Source organism: Marmota flaviventris, chromosome 18, assembly GCF_047511675.1.
Source record: "Marmota flaviventris isolate mMarFla1 chromosome 18, mMarFla1.hap1, whole genome shotgun sequence".
Lineage (NCBI taxonomy): Eukaryota > Metazoa > Chordata > Mammalia > Rodentia > Sciuridae > Marmota > Marmota flaviventris.
Window position 1 is genome coordinate 59,382,761 of NC_092515.1, and position 16,800 is coordinate 59,399,560.

Here is a 16,800-nt window from a genome sequence, read left to right on the forward strand (position 1 = left end):
CAGTCCCTGGCATCTGCCGCCTCCTTCCTAAAGGCAGAATCCTCTACAGCAAAAGTCCCCAGCCCCTCCGTCACCTGTAAAGCTGCCTCTTCTCACCGTCATCCTTCCCTCAGCTTCTGGCTGAGGCCATGAAACCAGTGACCCATCCTACCCTCCACTCCAGATGCCACGGAGGGTCTCGGGTCGGGTTCCTGCTGGCTGCTTCCAGTGGTGTTGTCTCACCTGCCTGGTCCCGTTTCTCCTGTGTGAGAAGGAATAATGGCTGCATGGGGTGGGCTGTGGTGGCACTGCAGGGGCTTTGGCACACAAGGAAGTGTGTGAGTTAGCAGCTCAGTTCACCAGGAGGGGCTGCAGAGGGGGGCGGTGGGGCAGTGCTTTGGCCGTCCCCGCAGGCTACAGCCCCTGCCCTCCAGACGCGGGGGCCGCAGGCAGATCCAGCATCCAGTTCTTTTTGAGTCATCACAGAGGCAGGTGTTCTGACCTCCCTGGAGCTGCAGTGAGGGCAGCCACCATGCCAGGCTGGCACATACGTGGCACGGGGTTTTGCCACTCCAGAGCTCCCCTTGTGGCCTGAGGTGAGGCCAGCATCTCAGAATCCCCAGGCACAGAGGAGCAGCCCGAACTTGCTGCCTGTCACTGTCCTGCAGGGCCAGGAGCTGGCATGGCAGCACTGAGTGACAGGCAAGGCCAGGCCTCACCCCTCCCCACAGCATGGGCCTCCTTCCCTCTCCCTGCCGAGGGGAACAGACACCCGCGCTGCAGCCCTCCCACAGCCTCACCCACAGCCAGTGGCCTCCTGCGCTCATCCTGCTCCCACTTCTCACCCTGTGTTTAGCTGATGCCAGGGAGGGCAGGAGACGAGCAGACAGACGGACACACTGACCTCCCTGGCCCCACTCTAATCAGTCATGGGAATGAGCCTGGAGGGCTTTCCCCAGTCCTCACATCACCTGCATTACAAGAAAGCCCCCGGAACCCTGGACAGGCGGAGGCCTCTGGCTCCCCAACCTATCACAGACGGCCAGGCTGCCCCATTGTGCACCGCTCATCCTCACATAAGGCAGAGCAGAGCGCAGCCAGGTCGAAGGTGGCAAAAGGCTGGTGTTTTAAATTTGTGTTCCTCAGGCAAGTGCTACCCGGTGCCCAGGGACATTATTGCAAGGGGAACACAGAGGCTAAGAGTGCAGTCCCAGACCTGGTTTCCATTGCACTTGTTCTTGGGATCACTTTGACCAAAGTGTCTTCCTCTGCACAGTGCCTGGCAGAGTGACTGGTTCGTAGTAGGTACCCAATAAATTGTTGTCATTAGGAGTAATTTTCTATGCCCCGCATTCCAGGGTAAGTCCATACCTGCCCCTGTGAGGAGCCTGCTCCCTACAGCAGTTCCTCTCCCAGCCCAAGGTTCAGGCCCTGCACTCCCAAGCCTCTCTCTGGTCCTGTCTGGGGACCGTCCTGCTGCCCTCAGTGTGCTGTGTGCCCTCCAACCGGTCCTCGAGGGTTTCCTCAGCCTTGTCCTCCTGGGATTCAGATTTAAGGGGTGCTCGTGGACTTGGGGGTACCTGACTTATTCATAGCCCCCTTTTTCCTGGAAAAGGCAGCACACGGCAATGGCAGAGGACTTTGGCTCCAGCCAGTGCCGGGTGGGCACCCCAGCTCTTCACTCCCTCACGTGCTTTCTTCAGTTTCCTCGATCTTAGCAGGGTGGCCAGGGCACCTCCCTCGCGGAGGAGCTCCATGGGAGGATGTATAGAAAGCCTTCATGACACCTGGCCTCACGAGCACACCTACCGTGGTCACTGCAAACAGCCCTTCCCCTGGACTTCAGGGGCCATAGTGACACCCAGAGGAAGGTTCTGGGCCCTGCTCCCTTTGTTTGGATATTAAAATGTTGGTTCCCGGCTGTCCCTCACGGTGGCTGTGCGTGGCTTCAGCAGCTCCTTCCTGGTCTCCTCTGCACTGCTCTGCAACCCGATGCCTCGATGCCTCGGGCAGCCCGAGTCTGCTTCTGAGTGTCCCTGTCAGTCTCCCTGTTCCCTCCTTCCTTCCCCGAGGGTGTGTCCTTCATCCAGGCCAAGCACCAGGAGTTGATAGCTGGGTCCTCTCTCTGCCTGGAGGTGGGGACATCTGTGCACGAAGGGTCTGCTTCTGCTCTGTATGGGTGGAAGTGGGGATGGGGCTGGAGGTTTTGGTAAGCTTCAGCTTATTCCCAGCTTTATTTAAAGTTAAGCACAAAGTGTGTTTAAGATTCAAATGCAATGAACCAATCTCTCTCTCTCTCTCTCTCTCTCTCTCTCTCTCTCTCTCTCTCATTTTTAATTGGATTTTGAGGCATTCGTTGGACTATGAAGTCCATTTTGATCTCTTGTTAGAAACAAAGCTTCCCAATGATTTCTGTTCACCACAGAAAATTTCTGCTTTGTTGGCAGTTTAGCCAAATTGAGGTGACCCCAGATCTTTGTCACCTTTGTCTTGTTTTGTTCCATTTGCATTTATCACCTTGCCCTTCTTGATCATCACAGGAGGAATGGAGAGAGAAAAAACATCCATGGGTCTCTGCTCACACACTCCTGGTCTCCAGACCGCCTCCCTTCCCTAGAGCCTCATTCTGTCCATGTCCCACCCCAGCCAGAGAGAGCCCCCTCATTCACAGATGAGGGCTGAGCAACTGGAGAAGGTGGGGCGGGGACTCAAACCCAGGCCCACCAACACCCAGCCCTCATCCATTCTGCCATCTGCCTTCCTGTGGAAGGGGAACTGAACAGGGCCCAGGCCCTAGGAGAATCCCCCCAGCAGAGAGACTCAGCCAGCCCCTCACTCTGGCAAGAACAAAGGAGAGTAAGGTCCCAGAGCAGCCAGACCAGACCAGGATAACCAAGGCAGGGACTGCAGGATGTGCCACCCTGGCAAGGGGGGTACTCAGAAGGACTGCCCTATGGGAGTGGCCTCCCTGAAATCCAAGCATACGTAGCAGTTGCTGTAGTGCCACCAGGGACAGAACTCAGCTCCAGCTGGTTCAGGGTCGAACAGAGGGAACATGGCACAGAAAATCTAAGGCATAAGACCCCAGCCCAGTGGGACACCCAAGCTCAGGAAGAGTGGGAGCCAGGCCCCTGGCCACCTCAGCTGTGGCCCCATTCTTACCAAAGGAAGCAGGGGCAGCCTCCACCTTGCCTGACCCTCACGGTCCAGGCTCTGCCTTGTCCAAGGTAGAAGCAGTGCTGACCATCAGAGGGTGATCTACAGGTGGGATTGGGCTCTGGGGTCCTCTGGATGGAAGCAGTTGCTCTCTGGGGCGTTGGGTGGAGCAGCTAGCGTCCACTCTTCGGGTTGAGGAGAGGAGAGAAGTGGCCCAGGCAGTCCCTAGGAAGGAGGGAGGTGGGGTGGGCATCCCACCCCAGAGCAGAGCTCTGCCTACACCTGTGGCGAGGCTGGAACCACCTGTCAAGTCTGCCACTGTGAACCTCTGCAGTGCCTGGCACGTGGCAGGGGCTTGGTAAGTGTCTTTGATCCACTGAAGCAATGCTGTCCCCACTCCTGCTGTCCCAACAGCTCATCCTGGACATGATTTGATCCCTTCAAGACAACTTGGTGTAAGGGAGGGGGAGAGGCCCAGCGCTCTTCTCATGGGAGGCATGAGGCTCGGGGTGCTGCTCCGAGGTGGGGGCCATTTGCCCTCTCTCTCCCTCCCCTTCCCCAGGAGACCACTGACATGGCTCATGATGCCACCTCTTCTCAGCAGCTCTGCTGAGGCCCCCAGTGCCCTCCAAGGGCTAACCCAGCCAGGTGCCTTCTCCAGGGCGGCCCTCTGCCAGGGGCGTGCCCGCAGGTATTCTGCTCTGCTTGGCCAGCCACCCTTCAAGGCCTGGTCCCAGGATTCCCTTTCTTCCCTAGAGAAGCTCATCTGCTTCCAGGTCTTCCCTGGCCACCTGCACATGAAGGGCAAGAGTGACCCCTCCCCTTCTGCCGGGGACAGCCCCCATCTGCGGTACAGTTCTCGTGGCACAGTTGCTAAAACTTTCCTACTCGGAAGCCGGTCACTTAGACACACACCATCCCTCAGCTGCCCTTCACTGGGCACTGTTCATGGTGGACATCGTGCAGCGCACTCAGACCCCACCAGCCCTCTCCCCACCTGAGGATGAGGACTCCGAGGCCCAGGGGGCTGAGGGGGCTGTCCTGGGAGCAGCAGCTGGGCAGTCCCCACTCTTACACTGCTGCCAAGGGGCCTGAAACCCTATCAGGAAGTTCCCTTGAAACACCGAGGGAAATTGAAAAGACGGACTTCTCTTCTCAGTAGCCCCACTTCTCTCAAGCAATGAAAGTGTCCCCATGTTCCCTGGTGGGGGCTGCCCAGCTGTGAACCCAGGCCTGAATGACTGTCACTTGGGGCCCACTGGTTCCCATCCTGTGAATGCCACTGTTCATGGCCACCTCTCCTGGGGCTGCAGCATCTAATGAGATGGCACAACACCTGCCCACAGTGACCTCAGTGGGACAGCTCAGATGGCAGCGGGTCCTGGTGTGCATTCATCCCAGGTGCCGTCCACCCGTTGCCACTAGATGGTGCTGCTGCCAGCCTCCTCTTGAACTGGGAGTTAATGCTAACTTTCTTTGTGGTGCTGGGGATGGAGCCAGGGCTTTGGGGGCAGGCGCTTCACTGCTGAGCTGCACCCCCAGCCCTACAGCTGAGCTCCCAACAGGTAACACATCCATCCAGGCCCTAAACCTGTGCCCAGAGCTGCCCCAGCTCCCAGTTATCCCGTAGGACTAAGTAACGGCTCGGAGCTGCACAAGCCTGCAGTGTCCCCTCATTCCCAGGGCTTGCCCGGCTCCTCCCGCCCTTCAGTCAGGCCTGTGCTCAGCTCTATTTGCTGCTCTTCACGGTGTAGCAGGCCTTCGGACCCACAGCTGTCCCGGAGCACACCCATCCTGCACCCCGTCCCTCTGTGGGTCTTGGCTCAGGCTGACGGGACCTGAGTGGTTAGGCCAGGAGCCCAGATCACAGACCCCAATCCCAACAGACTCAGGGGCTGTGGTTCCCAAACACCAGTCCTCGGCTGACCGTCACTGCAATCTTTTATATCACTCCCATAAATAAGAATGCCATGTCTTGTCATTGAGTAGAATTTAAGAGTAAAAAATATATGAAAAAACAACCAATGTCAGTGAATTTTAGTTAGATACAGTTGCTTTCTCTTTCAAATAAATGGGGGAGAAGATTAATATATGTTAGAAATATTTAAAATATACTAAGCTCCCACTGACACCAGTCAAGCCCAGAGCACTCATGTCTCTTGCTAATGTCCTTGAAACAAGGCCACCACAAAGGTTGGTGCAGTGTGCCACCAACAGTGGGGATCAAGCTTCAGAGAGGAGCGGGGGGTAGGGGTGGCAGAAAGGCATGTCGTGGAATGGTCAGGTCCTTCCCTTTGGACAGCAGGGACCCAAGGGATCCCTGCGTGAGAGGGTGGAGCGTCCCAGGGGGCCAGTCAATTTTGTGAGTTGATGTGCCCACACTCGGTCCGTTACTCAGGCAGGAACCGCCGGCCCTCCACAGCACCCTCATCACAGGTGACATCGTGCTGCCAGGCTGTCCAGCCGTGCCATTACAAAGCAGGAGAGAGGCTGGGACGCGTCTCATTAGAACCCTGGTGTGGGCTGGGCGTGATGGCGCACACCTGTGATCCCAGAGACCTGGGAGCCTGCGGCCTGCGCAGCTCAGCAAGACCCCGTCTCAAACTAAAAAGTTACAGCGCTGGGGACGTAGCTGAGGTCGAGAGCCCCGGGTTCAATCCCCAACGCCAAAAAAGGAACCCTGACACGGATCAGGTCCTTATGCTGCCCTCGGGAGCCACGGAGCCATTACTGAATTCACAATAAATAATGCACTGATTGTAGTTATTTTTTAAAGTAAAGTAACTTTTCTTTTTTTAATCTTTTTTTATTTTTAGTTTTCGGTGGAAACAACATCTTTATTTTTTTTTTTATGTGGTGCTGAGGATCAAACCCAGCGCCTCGCCCATGCCAGGCAAGCGTGCTGCCACTTGAGCCACATCCCCATCCCAAAAGTAAAGTAATTTTTCTAATTACAATTTTTCAGACTGCCATTCCAAATGGCCACTTGGTAAACAAGGTTTTGGACAAAACACGTGGCAGGAACTTCCTGGTGGCCAGGGTGCCCTGGAGCGGGGCAGCTCCTCTTCCTGCCCCTCCAGTCTTGCTTCTGCTGGGGCAGCTGCTGTGGAGAAGATCTTAAGCTCAGAGCTTCCTGGGAAGAGCCCTGACGGTGCGGCTCCTCCCACAGCTGTCTGGAAGGGTCCAGTGAACACAGACGCTTGCCCTTGCCCAGGCGGGCTGCAGAGGCGTCCTCCTGAGCAGGCCAGGCCAGGCCAGCCGCTGGAGCCACCCCTGCGCTGCCCCTGCAGGTGTGCTAGACCCTCTGGCCATGTTCTGACATCACCCGGCTCCTCCTCCCGGGGTTGGTGGAGCAGCTCTCTTGTTTACACTGGGGTCGGAGGCTTCCCTGGGGGTGGCTGAGCTGGCAGCCACCTGGGGAGCAGGACTCAGCTGCTCAGTGGCACTGCACACCGGCAGCTGTCAGGAGTAGAGTCACAGTGACTCAGAGAATGCCGGCCCTGCACCAGGCCCTGGGACATCTGGGCAGGGGTCCCCTCCCTCAAGGAGGGTTCACTCAGTCCCTGCAGGCCAGCAGTGTCTGGTCCTCATGCCCTGGGAAGGATACCATCAGCCACCATCTCAGCTGGTTCCTAAGTCCCAGAGAACGCATGGAGAAGTCTGGGTCCAGCAGGGCCATGGGGAGGCCCCCGGTCTCCCCGTCCCACCGGCCTGCCAGCTGGGCTTGCACAGTTCACTTGGGGGTTTAGGGAACAGACATCCCACTCCTCAGAGCCCTGTCCCTCCTTCTCCCTGACCCCCACCTCAGGGGTCCCGGTGCTGAGTGGCGCCAGTGGAGCAGGAAGGCAGATGTGTAGACACCGTCTCCCAGACCTACTAGGCCTCCTGTAGGCGCAGAGCTAAGAGCCCTCACAGGCAGCACAGCAAGAGAGCCGGAGCCCCGCTGGCACCACAAGGGACCCTGGGCCACAGCACTCAGCTGCTGCCATAATCTCCGCACTCCTCCTCCCCCTTTCCTTCTCTCCTCTCCCCCTTGGCCTCTCCCCTCTTCCTCTCTCTCCTCCCCCCCCCCCTTGCTGGCCTTCTCTTGCTACATGCTGTCCCTGCAGCGCAGCCTGGGACGTGGGCACAGGTGAGGCCCCCACGCTCCACGTGAGCCTTTGGCAAGCAGGCGGTGGCTCTGGGCCCACAATGGCAGTGTGGCTCCCAGGCCAGGGTCTCAAGTGCCCGACTGCAAGCGTCCCACCTGGCCCTCGCCTGGGACTCATTCAGCAAGGTGTCCCCGCTCTCCAGGCCCCACCACTGAGGCAGCAGCTGTCCTGAGGCGAGGAGAGCAATGTGGGGAGGGGAAGTGGCCTTGGGCCTCAACAGGAGCGGCCTCCCCTGCAGGGGGCAGCCTGGGCCACCGGGGAGAGCAGGCAGCAGGGCCTGTTTCGGGGCTCCCCTCTCTACCCACTGCTGCCCCTCCCTCCTGCCAGTCCTGCCTGCCCTGAGCATCACCCACCCGGACCTGTCAGGAGCTGGGGACACCAGAGGGACACCCTGGCCCTGAGCACCTGGGACGCAGCCCCACTGCCTAGGGCCCCATGACGTCCCCAGACGCCCACACTCTGGCTCCAGGCCACCCAGAGCAGAAGGCAGCCTCCTGCCAGGGCGCCCCAGGTGCAGGGATGGGCAGGCCAGGCCCTCCTCCAGGATGTGGTCAGCGCTGGAGGCAGCCGCACGAAGGGGCGGACAGCACCCAGGAATGGCCTCGAGGAAGCCGCAGCTCTCCAGCCTCCCTGGGGCTCCCTGAGGGTCCTGCCCTGGCCTCAGACGGGCGAAGCCCCTCAGCCCTGGACGCTGCATGTGCCCCTGACTGGCAAAGGTGCGCCAGGCCTCAGGGCGGACACCACCTCTCCGTCTCCCCACGCTCGAGCGCCCCTCTTGCTCATTGACAGCTCCCCCGTTCAGGGTGCTGAGTGCCACCTGTTTGCAGAGCTAGGCCAGGAACACAGCCACACATAGGACGGCGAGGCCCGTCCTGGCAGGCCTGGCCTTGGCGAGAGACACATCTGGGCACCACCAGCACCCGCCCTGTGGGCGTCCTGACCCCCCTCCCTGCTCTCCTCCTGTGGAATAGTCATGAACTCACTGGATCTCGCCTTGCGCTGGCTGGTGGCCCCACACAACCCTGGAGGATCACGGATCACCATCAGGGAATTCCTCGGCCTGTCCCCGCCCCCCCCCCCCGCCCAGGGGTTCCGCGCAGCTCTCTTCTCCCCTCTGCACCCTCAGAACCTCTCTCCTGCTCCTCAGCAGGAAGACAGGAACCCAGAGTGCCTTCAAAGGTGATCCACACGTGCCAACCCGAGCTCAGGGTCTCCTGCCGAGGAACGCCTGCAGCCTCTGAGGAGTTCTTCAGGGAGGACGGCCCAGTCATCCCCCCACGACCACGTTTGGGGTCTCCTGGGTGCACTGGCTCTTTTTCTGAACATCTTCCAATTTTCTGGTGCTTCTGCTAAGATGTGGGCTCCAGGCCAAGTATTGTTGATGGTGCCATCGCCTTCCACATCCTGTAATCTGTGCCTTATTAACGCCAGCCACAGTGGCCACAGGAAGACCAGCCTCTCGCCTCTCCTGCGAGTCTCTCCTCCGGGTCTCGGGCAGCAGTGCTCTCCTGGCTACACGCTGCAGGCACCTGGAGGGGGTTTTAATCCCGATCCGTGGCCACACCCAACATCTCTGGAGATGGCTTCTAACAATTACCTGGGTACCCAGGGTAGAAGACGGGGTGCTGGTGTCCTGTGACCTCCCAGCCCCAGGCACTGTTCTGACTCTCTGAGTCCCCCCCCCCCCCACCAGCCTCAGGGCCTGCGCTCCAAGGGACCCGGCACTGTAAGATGTCCCTGAGGAAGGTGTGGCCGTGAGTTTAGGAACCTGCTCTGCACCATCCCCTTGAGTTCACCGGTGGCAAAGCCCCATCTCGGGAATGAAAAATAGCGTGACATGAAGCCCCTGCGACAGAAGCAAGGGCTGTCCCCCCCCACCCCGAGGGGCTGGACCTTCCTTGAGAGCCGTCCCCACACAGGCACTGCGAGCACGCCCTGAGCCAGCCACCCTCCCGGGGCTCGGTGTGGCTCTGGGCCCATCACGCCACCTTGGGTCTCCTCTCTCCTCTCACACGGGTGAGCAGAGAGGAGCCAGGACAGCACAGGAGACTGGACTCAGAGCCAAAGGGCAGTCGCCACTGTCAGCATCTGCTGGGAGCCCGGGGCTTGCTGGCCCAGGGAGTGAGCAGGGGCCTGCGCCCAGGGCAGCAGTGCAGGGGGGAGCAGCCCCACCCTGCGTCTGTCATCAGGGCGGCGGGGAGTGAGGGGGAGCAGGAGCTGGTTGGCAGGGGCACAGGACGGGGCGCCAGGCTCAAGGGGCACCTGGTTCACGGCGCAGTCAGCCCAGCCCCTGCTGCCCCAGGCTCCGCCTGCCCTGGCTCCCGCGTCCTGCCCTCACCTGCTCTGCCCCGTGCCCACTTTCTCTCCCCACATGCAACCGCGGGGCACCCTTCACGTGTACAGCAGGAGCGGCTGTGGGGGCCTCGATCGTCAGAATGTGCCAGAACCTATTTAACGAGCCTCTTAATGATTGACGCGGGGGTTGCCTGCCGTTCCTGGCTCTGGAGCCGGCCGGGACGCATAGCTTTGGGGAGACGTCACTTCGCACGGGCAGGTGGTGGGTCAGATGGACGCCTAACAAGGCCTTGCTGGCTCCGAGGCCTACGGGATTGTGTTCAGGGCAGGTGTCGCCCTCCCAGGGGCTTCCTACTGTCACGGGAGGGACCTCGTGGGTCTCACTCTGTGTCTCCCTGTCCTTGCGTTCACCCTGTTCCTGTGGTTTTCTTTCGTTCTGGTCTTGAATTGATTCTTCAGAAAATAAATCTGACGCGGAAGGTTGATGGATAGAAGGAAGGGGTGAAGTTGAAGCAGTGGGCATCTGCCCCGTCGCCCCCCACCAAGGTGGCACCAGGGAAAACCCAACAGGGACAGGCACATTGAGGCGCCTGGGGTTGGGGGGCCGTCACAGGAAGCCTGCGAAGCCCCCGGGTCATGGGACAGGGGAGAAGAGGGTCAGTGAGGCCTGGTGAGAGCCAGAATGGGGAAGAGGAGCCACAGGCCTGGGGCAGGGCCATGGGGACATCCGGACAGACCAAGCGAGGCAGCATCACCCGGCCGAGCTGCAGCTGAACGGCCCCTCGGCCACTTGGCCAAAGCTGATTGTCACATGTTAGGAGTTCCTGTGGGTCAGCTCAGCACACCTGCCCCTGGAAGATTGATTATATAAACTGAAATCCCTAAGTTAGACTCAAAACAAAGGTGATGCTGTCTCAAGGCGCCTCGCTTCCTAGAGATGTGGGGGCATTTTCCTCCTGGCCGGGTCTCGAGGTCCCTCCCTGTCCGTGCGCTGAAGCGCCAGGTCACTAGGTCTCTTCCCTGCTCGCCCTTCTGAAGAGTCACGCTGGCCCCTTGAAGTTGCCCACGGCAGGGGTGCTCACCCGACATGCACCACAAACTACAAATAGGGGTTCCACACTGCCCCCCCAAATTAGGAGCTAAACACTTGCTGCCTGCCCTGGCCGCTCCCTCTTCCGGCCCCTGTTGGTCAAACTCAGCCAGGGCCAGCTGGCCAGGGGGCCAAGGGTGCAGTGCTCCCCAGAGCTCAGAGCAGGGTGGAGAAGGTAGAGAATGAGCGGAGCACCAGTGCAGCATGCCCGCCTCCGCCCTGGGGGGCGAGACACCTGCGTGAGCACCTCCCTGGTGAGCACCTCCCTCGGGGGCCAGGCCTGCCGGCGAGTGAACCCCCCTGGGAACGGCTGATCCTTGGAGGCGCTGCTGGTGCAGCCCTGGGGCTCACACCTGGGTGCTTTTTTTCTTCTGCTCCAAGGAAGGGGGTTCCACTGCAACAGAGTCATTGCCCACGTCCCCAGGCCTGGAGGTGGCAGTTCCCATGCAGCAGAGCCCGGAGCTCTCTGGGCTGCGACCAGCAAGCATGCAGGAGGCGTGGCCAGGGGTCTACCCCCCCTGGACCAGGGTGACCTGCGGGGGCCAGAGCGTGCAGTGGCTGGAAAGCCAAGCGACTGCAGGGAGGGATGCCTCACGGCACAGGAGACAGGTGCTGGGCCGGGGTGGGGACAGTGCCCTGTGAAAGCCCAGGGCAGAACAGGGCTCACAGATGTCGAGGATGCCCGTCTGACCACAGGAAGAGAGGCCTCCTGCTCAGAAGCCAGGAACTTGGAGACAAAGCCCAGCGGCTGAGGAAGGAAGCAGAGGTCAGGAGAGAAGTCTGGGAGGGGACAGTCAGGTGCAGGCTAGGAGGATGCCGGCGTCACGGCAGAGGGGCTCCTAGCAAAGCTTCCGCCACCTCTTCCTGGGTCTGGGAAGCAGCTGTGACCTTGACACTTTCTTGGGACCGTGGCCACAGCCTGTGACCCAGACGTGCTCTCAGCCTCGACAGCCTTTCTCAAATGCAGATCTCCTCTTGCGTCCCTCCCCGGTGCTCTCAGGAGAAAGCCCTTTTCATCTCCCAAAGACTCCCCCATGCTCAGGGCCTTTGCACCTGCTGTGGGCCCTGCCTGAGGGTCTTGTTGGGCCCTCACCAGCTCCTGCCTCTCTCCAGCCCCGGGGTCCTGCCCTCAGGGAGTCTTTCCCAACTTGCCAGACCGTGTCCATCTGCTGTCTCCCCCACGGCACTGTCATCCCCACGAGGACAAGGCCCGTGCCTCAGTCTCCACCTTCTTGTGCCCACCAGGTGGCACAGCGTCTGGCATGTTGATGTCCCCTGAGCAAATGAAGGGCGGGAGCCCTGATCCCTCCCCAGTGGTCAGCACCACATCAGAGGGGAAGAGCTGGGGATGGACTCTGGGGCAGATGGCATGTGACCTGGATGCACCCCATCCCCGTTCTCAGCTTCTCTCCCGAGGACAGGAGGCACAGCGCCCTCGGAGTGTGGGATCCACTTGAAGGAAAGGCCCAGACTCCAAGTCGGCCACAGAGACCCCAGGGTGAGGAAGACCCAGATCAGGAGGAGACCGATCCTGCCCGCCAGGGAGACAGGATGCCCACCTTGAGCCAATGGAGGGAGAGGTGGGGCTCAGACACGGAAAGAGGCCACCGTAGCCTGGGTTCCTCCAGAGTCCCTGACAGCAGCAAGCCCGTCCGGGCAGCCTGTGAGGGAGCGGAGCTGACCTCCACCAGCATCCTGGCCCTGGGCGTGGGACACCCGCCCACGCAGCACCACCCTCTCCTCTCTCCACCACGCAGCCGGGCTGCTCCTCCTCACCCACCTGTGCCAATCGTGCACAGCGCCGGGGCCTGCCCAGACCTGACTGTGCTGCTGGCGGGCACCCTGCCCCTGAAGGGCAGCAGAGCCAGGGTCACATGGCTGGCTTCCCAGCACGCCCGAGGGGCCCAGGCCTGTCGGGTCCTGCCAGAGAGCCGTGTGGGCAAGGCAGGGGTCTCATCTATTCAGACTGTTCCCCCCCCCCCCCCCCCCGCCGCCGTCCCCGCCCCGGTCTCCGCACGGCGTATTTACCAGTGTCTCAGTTCCGCCACTCAATGCCCCCCCCCCCCCCGGAAAATGTACCAGCTGTACTTGGTCACTGCCGAGAACTGGCAAATACAGCTGGGCGAGGGTCTCATTCTCCCCCTCCCAACAGCCGGTGACCCAGGGGTGATCCCAAGGTGGCGGTGGTGACAGTGGTGGCGATGGTGACATGCTGATGATGGAGTGGGAATGTAAGATGGTGATGATGATAACAAAGGTAGCAGTGGCAATGGTGGTGGCAGCCATGGGGACCATAGTGAATGTGAAGACCAGGGCCAGTTTGGTCTCAGTTCGGGGTGATTTCAAAGGACACATCCTGGGTCTTGTCTCCTTTGAGACCAAAAGTGCCCACACAACAGGCTCCACCCTGGGTCTGGGGAGGAATTGGGGGAAACCAGGCCAGGCAGCTGCCCGGGAGACGCTGGTCACTCACCTGTAGACGTCTGAACAGCTCCTGTCCCCAGGTGACGTGGAGATGGCCAGGGTCCTCCTAGCCCAGCCTCCTCTTCCTGGGCGCGGCCCTGTGCAGTGAGCCCCACTTCTCCCTCCTCCCCTGGGCCGCCCTGCCACTCTGGCCCCCAGCCAGCGGGACCCTCCCAGGCTGCTCTGAAAGACCCTCACAGACTAAGCCCTGAGCTCCAGAGGGCCCCAGAATCCCCACCAAACTCGGGGTCACGGGCTTCAGCAGGAGGCAGGGCCCCCTGCAGGCCAGCAGAGGCCCTTCATTCAACAGGCCAGAGTCACTTCTCCCCGTCAGCGTCAGTGCTGACCCTCTCCTGGCTGCCCCTCCGGGGCCGCCTCTGTCCCTGCCTTGCCCCGTCCATGCCAGCAGGACCAAGCTGCGCTCCAGCAGAGACCTCGCGCCCCCACCCCCTCCCACACCCAGCCAGAGGCCTGCAGCATCTCAGGCTCCGAGCGCCGACTCCCAGCTCCTGCCCAGGGAAGGCCCGCCATCTGCCCTCCGTGCATCTCATGCTCCCACCACAGACTGTGCCTTCCCCACGCCTCCCCTCCTCTCGCTGTCTCCGGGGCCAGTGGCATCCCAGCTCTGCACAGGATGGTGGGTGGGGCTGGCAGCCAGTCCCAGCGGGAGTCCACGCTGCAGGAGTAGGCCACAGACCCAGCCAGAACCCGTCCACCTTCTCACCAACCAGCTGCCAGCCCAGGGTGTAGCCAGCCGTCCCAGAGCGGCTGCCCCAGCTGCTGGCTGCTCCCCTGGCTCCCTCCTGCCGGCCTCACGCTCTCCCTGTCCCCAGCAGCCAGGCCTCGCCCCTCTCAGGGCCCCTCCCTCTTTCCTGGGTTCCAACCCCCGCCCAGGCCTCCACACCCGAGAGGGTCCACCCTGACCCCTCAGCCCCACCCACTCCCCACCCACCCCTCCCAGCCACCAAGGCCATCTCGACAAAGTGCCACCTTTCCAAAGGGCTTCTAGGACGTCCCCAGGCCCTAATTCTTTCCAAATCTCCTTCTTATTTCTTTATCCCGCCCAGGACACGTGGGCAGGGAGCCTTGCTGGCTCCTGTGGTCCAGTTCCCCGGTCAGGAGCCTCCTGGGTGGGCTGAGCACGTGTTGGTAGAGCACCTGGGACGGCGCAGCCTGCGGCGGGGCTGGGAGACACCAGCACCAAGGCCATCTCTGCCCGGCCAAGGTGAAGCCAAGGTGAAGCCGAGCAGGGCCTCCTGGAAGAGCAGCTAGCACAGGGGGTCACCTGGGACAGCAGCGAGAGCCCAGGCAGTGCCCCTGTCAGGTCCTCGGGGCCTGAGGGCAGGAGGCCCTGGGGGTTCAGTAGGCAGCCCCTGGAGGAGGCTCAGCGGGGCGGGCAGGACCTAAGGTTGAGTCTGGAAGAGTCTCTGGAGTCTGTGGGCCCAGCCGGCTTCCCACGTCCTTCACAGGAGCCAAAGCCCTGGGCGCTTTTCCTGGAACCTCCAGGTGTTTGGGGCCCATTGTCCTCTGCCCGGAAGTGGAGGCCAGCTGTTCCCATCCCGTTCCCAGGAGAGGCCTGGCTCCCAGGACCGCAGGGTAGGTCACTGACCTCACCTGGCCTGGAAGGCAGGTGAGGGTGTGCACAGCCTGATAAGGGCAGTAAACAGGGGTTTTTTTAGAAACACAAGAGACAAAAAGTAAAAGGGACCAAGGGGCAGGAGACCTGGATGCCAGAGAGAAAACAGCTCGATAGGCGCGGGGCTCCCAGGCCGCGCTGGCAGGGCAAAGAGCCGGACAGGTCCGAGCTTGTCAGAGGGACCGGGAGCTGGGAGAGGCCCTGGTCAGACAGCCCGGGCAGCCTGGACCAGCTCTGCACTGCACTCCCACGTGTGGGGGACCTGGGCACTCGCTCTCAGTGCTACTGTCCCCACTGATGAGCCCTAGGAAACTGCAGGACCCTCAAGGGCAGGGACAAACCAGTGGGGCATGTGCCAGAACTCCAGCTCCGAGGCTGAGGCCCTTCCAGGCAGAATTCCAGCCTCTGTGTCAGGACTAGGAGACAGTAGGAAAGCAGCTCCCCCCCCCCCAGGCTCCCCGGGAGCGCAGGCCACATGGCTTTCCCTCCGTCTTGAGCCTACACACGGGTCTGGAGGACAGTGGAGACAGGGGCCTGGGGTGGGTGGACCATCCTGTCCTGTGGGCACAGTTCTCAAGCGCGAGCCGATGTCAGGACAGCGCAGAGGCTTGGGAGAGCGCAGGGGGTGGACTCCGGGTGGAGGGCAGCCTGGGGACCCCGGGTCTAGGAAGTCTCAGGTGCCACGGGAGCAGGTCACTGGGCCCAGCGTGCGAATGCCCAGGGGGTGAGGGAGGTGGGGGATCCCATCACTTCCCGGGGAGCTGCCAGGCGACCAGCGGCCTAGAGCAGCAGGGAGGTCCCGGAAAGGGACACAGATCACCAGTTCCAAAGCCGAGATGGGACCCAGAGCCTCTGAATCCTACAGGGCCCTTCACTCCTCCCTCTGCCAGGGGCGAGTCGTCACCAACTTTACCTGGAAGGCGTGTCGACCGGAAGCCAAGATGCTCAGGACTGGACCAGAAAAGTCTGGAAGCAACAAGATGAATGGACCCAATAGTCGTTGAGCCCCTCCTGGGGTCAGGGCCCCGTGGGCGTTTGTAACAAGTGCGTGAGCGTCACCGCACACAGAGACCCGTCACCGCACACAGAGACCCGTCCCCCTGAACTGCTTGGACTTAACTGTTGTTTATTATAGAACAGTAACAGAAATCTGGGTCTAAAAACCCATGTAAAATCCTTCAGCGCCGCCGGCGATCCTTCTAGGGTCCCCCACCCCAGTCCTCTCCCGTCCCACCCCCAGGCCCACACCTGGGACTCGCCTTCAGTCCAGTCCACGATCTGCTGTCTCGTTTCCTTGCTGCTTCTTGGTCAGGGTCAGGGTCAGGGTCAGGGTTAGGACTGAACCCTGGTGCTCTACCACTCAGCCACATGCCCAGTCTTTAAATTTTTTATTTTGGGTCAAAGTCTCACTAAGTGGCTTAGGGCCTCCTAAGTCACTGAGGCTGGCCTCGAACTTGCAATCCTCGCGCATCAGCCTCTGGAGTGGCTGGGATCCCTGTGTCCGGCCCTCGCTGCTTGCTCTGAAGGCTGACGACCTTGCTCTCTGGGCTCCAGTGTGGACTGAAGGCTTCCCTGTGGGTGGACATGGAAGTTCTCAGTGTGTGCTCTTAACATCGACGCCGACGCCGTGAGGGATGTCGCCCTGTTCTCTGCAGCCATTTCTTGCTTGGGGCTTCCCCTTAGGACTCGTCCCTTAAGATTGGAGCCCAGGCTCGAGCAAGGCCTGCTCAGAAAGAGTGAGGGAATAAACGCCGGGTCCTCCTCGAGTCAGAGCCAATGTCACAGACCCAGGAGAGCCACAGGCTCATCCCGCCACATAGTATAAGCAAGGTGACCACGAGACCCCCTCCAGCTGGTGGAGTCGGGGCTCTTGGGGTCAAAGTGGCCCTGCTGTCCCAATGGCCAGGCTCCTCTGACGATGCTGTTGGCCCCCCACGTCTGTTCCTGCAATGGCAGAGCAAATGTGACTTGCAGGAAGACGGGCTAGGTGGGGCGTGGTTAGGTGGCCCTCCATGCCAGGCTGTGAGGAC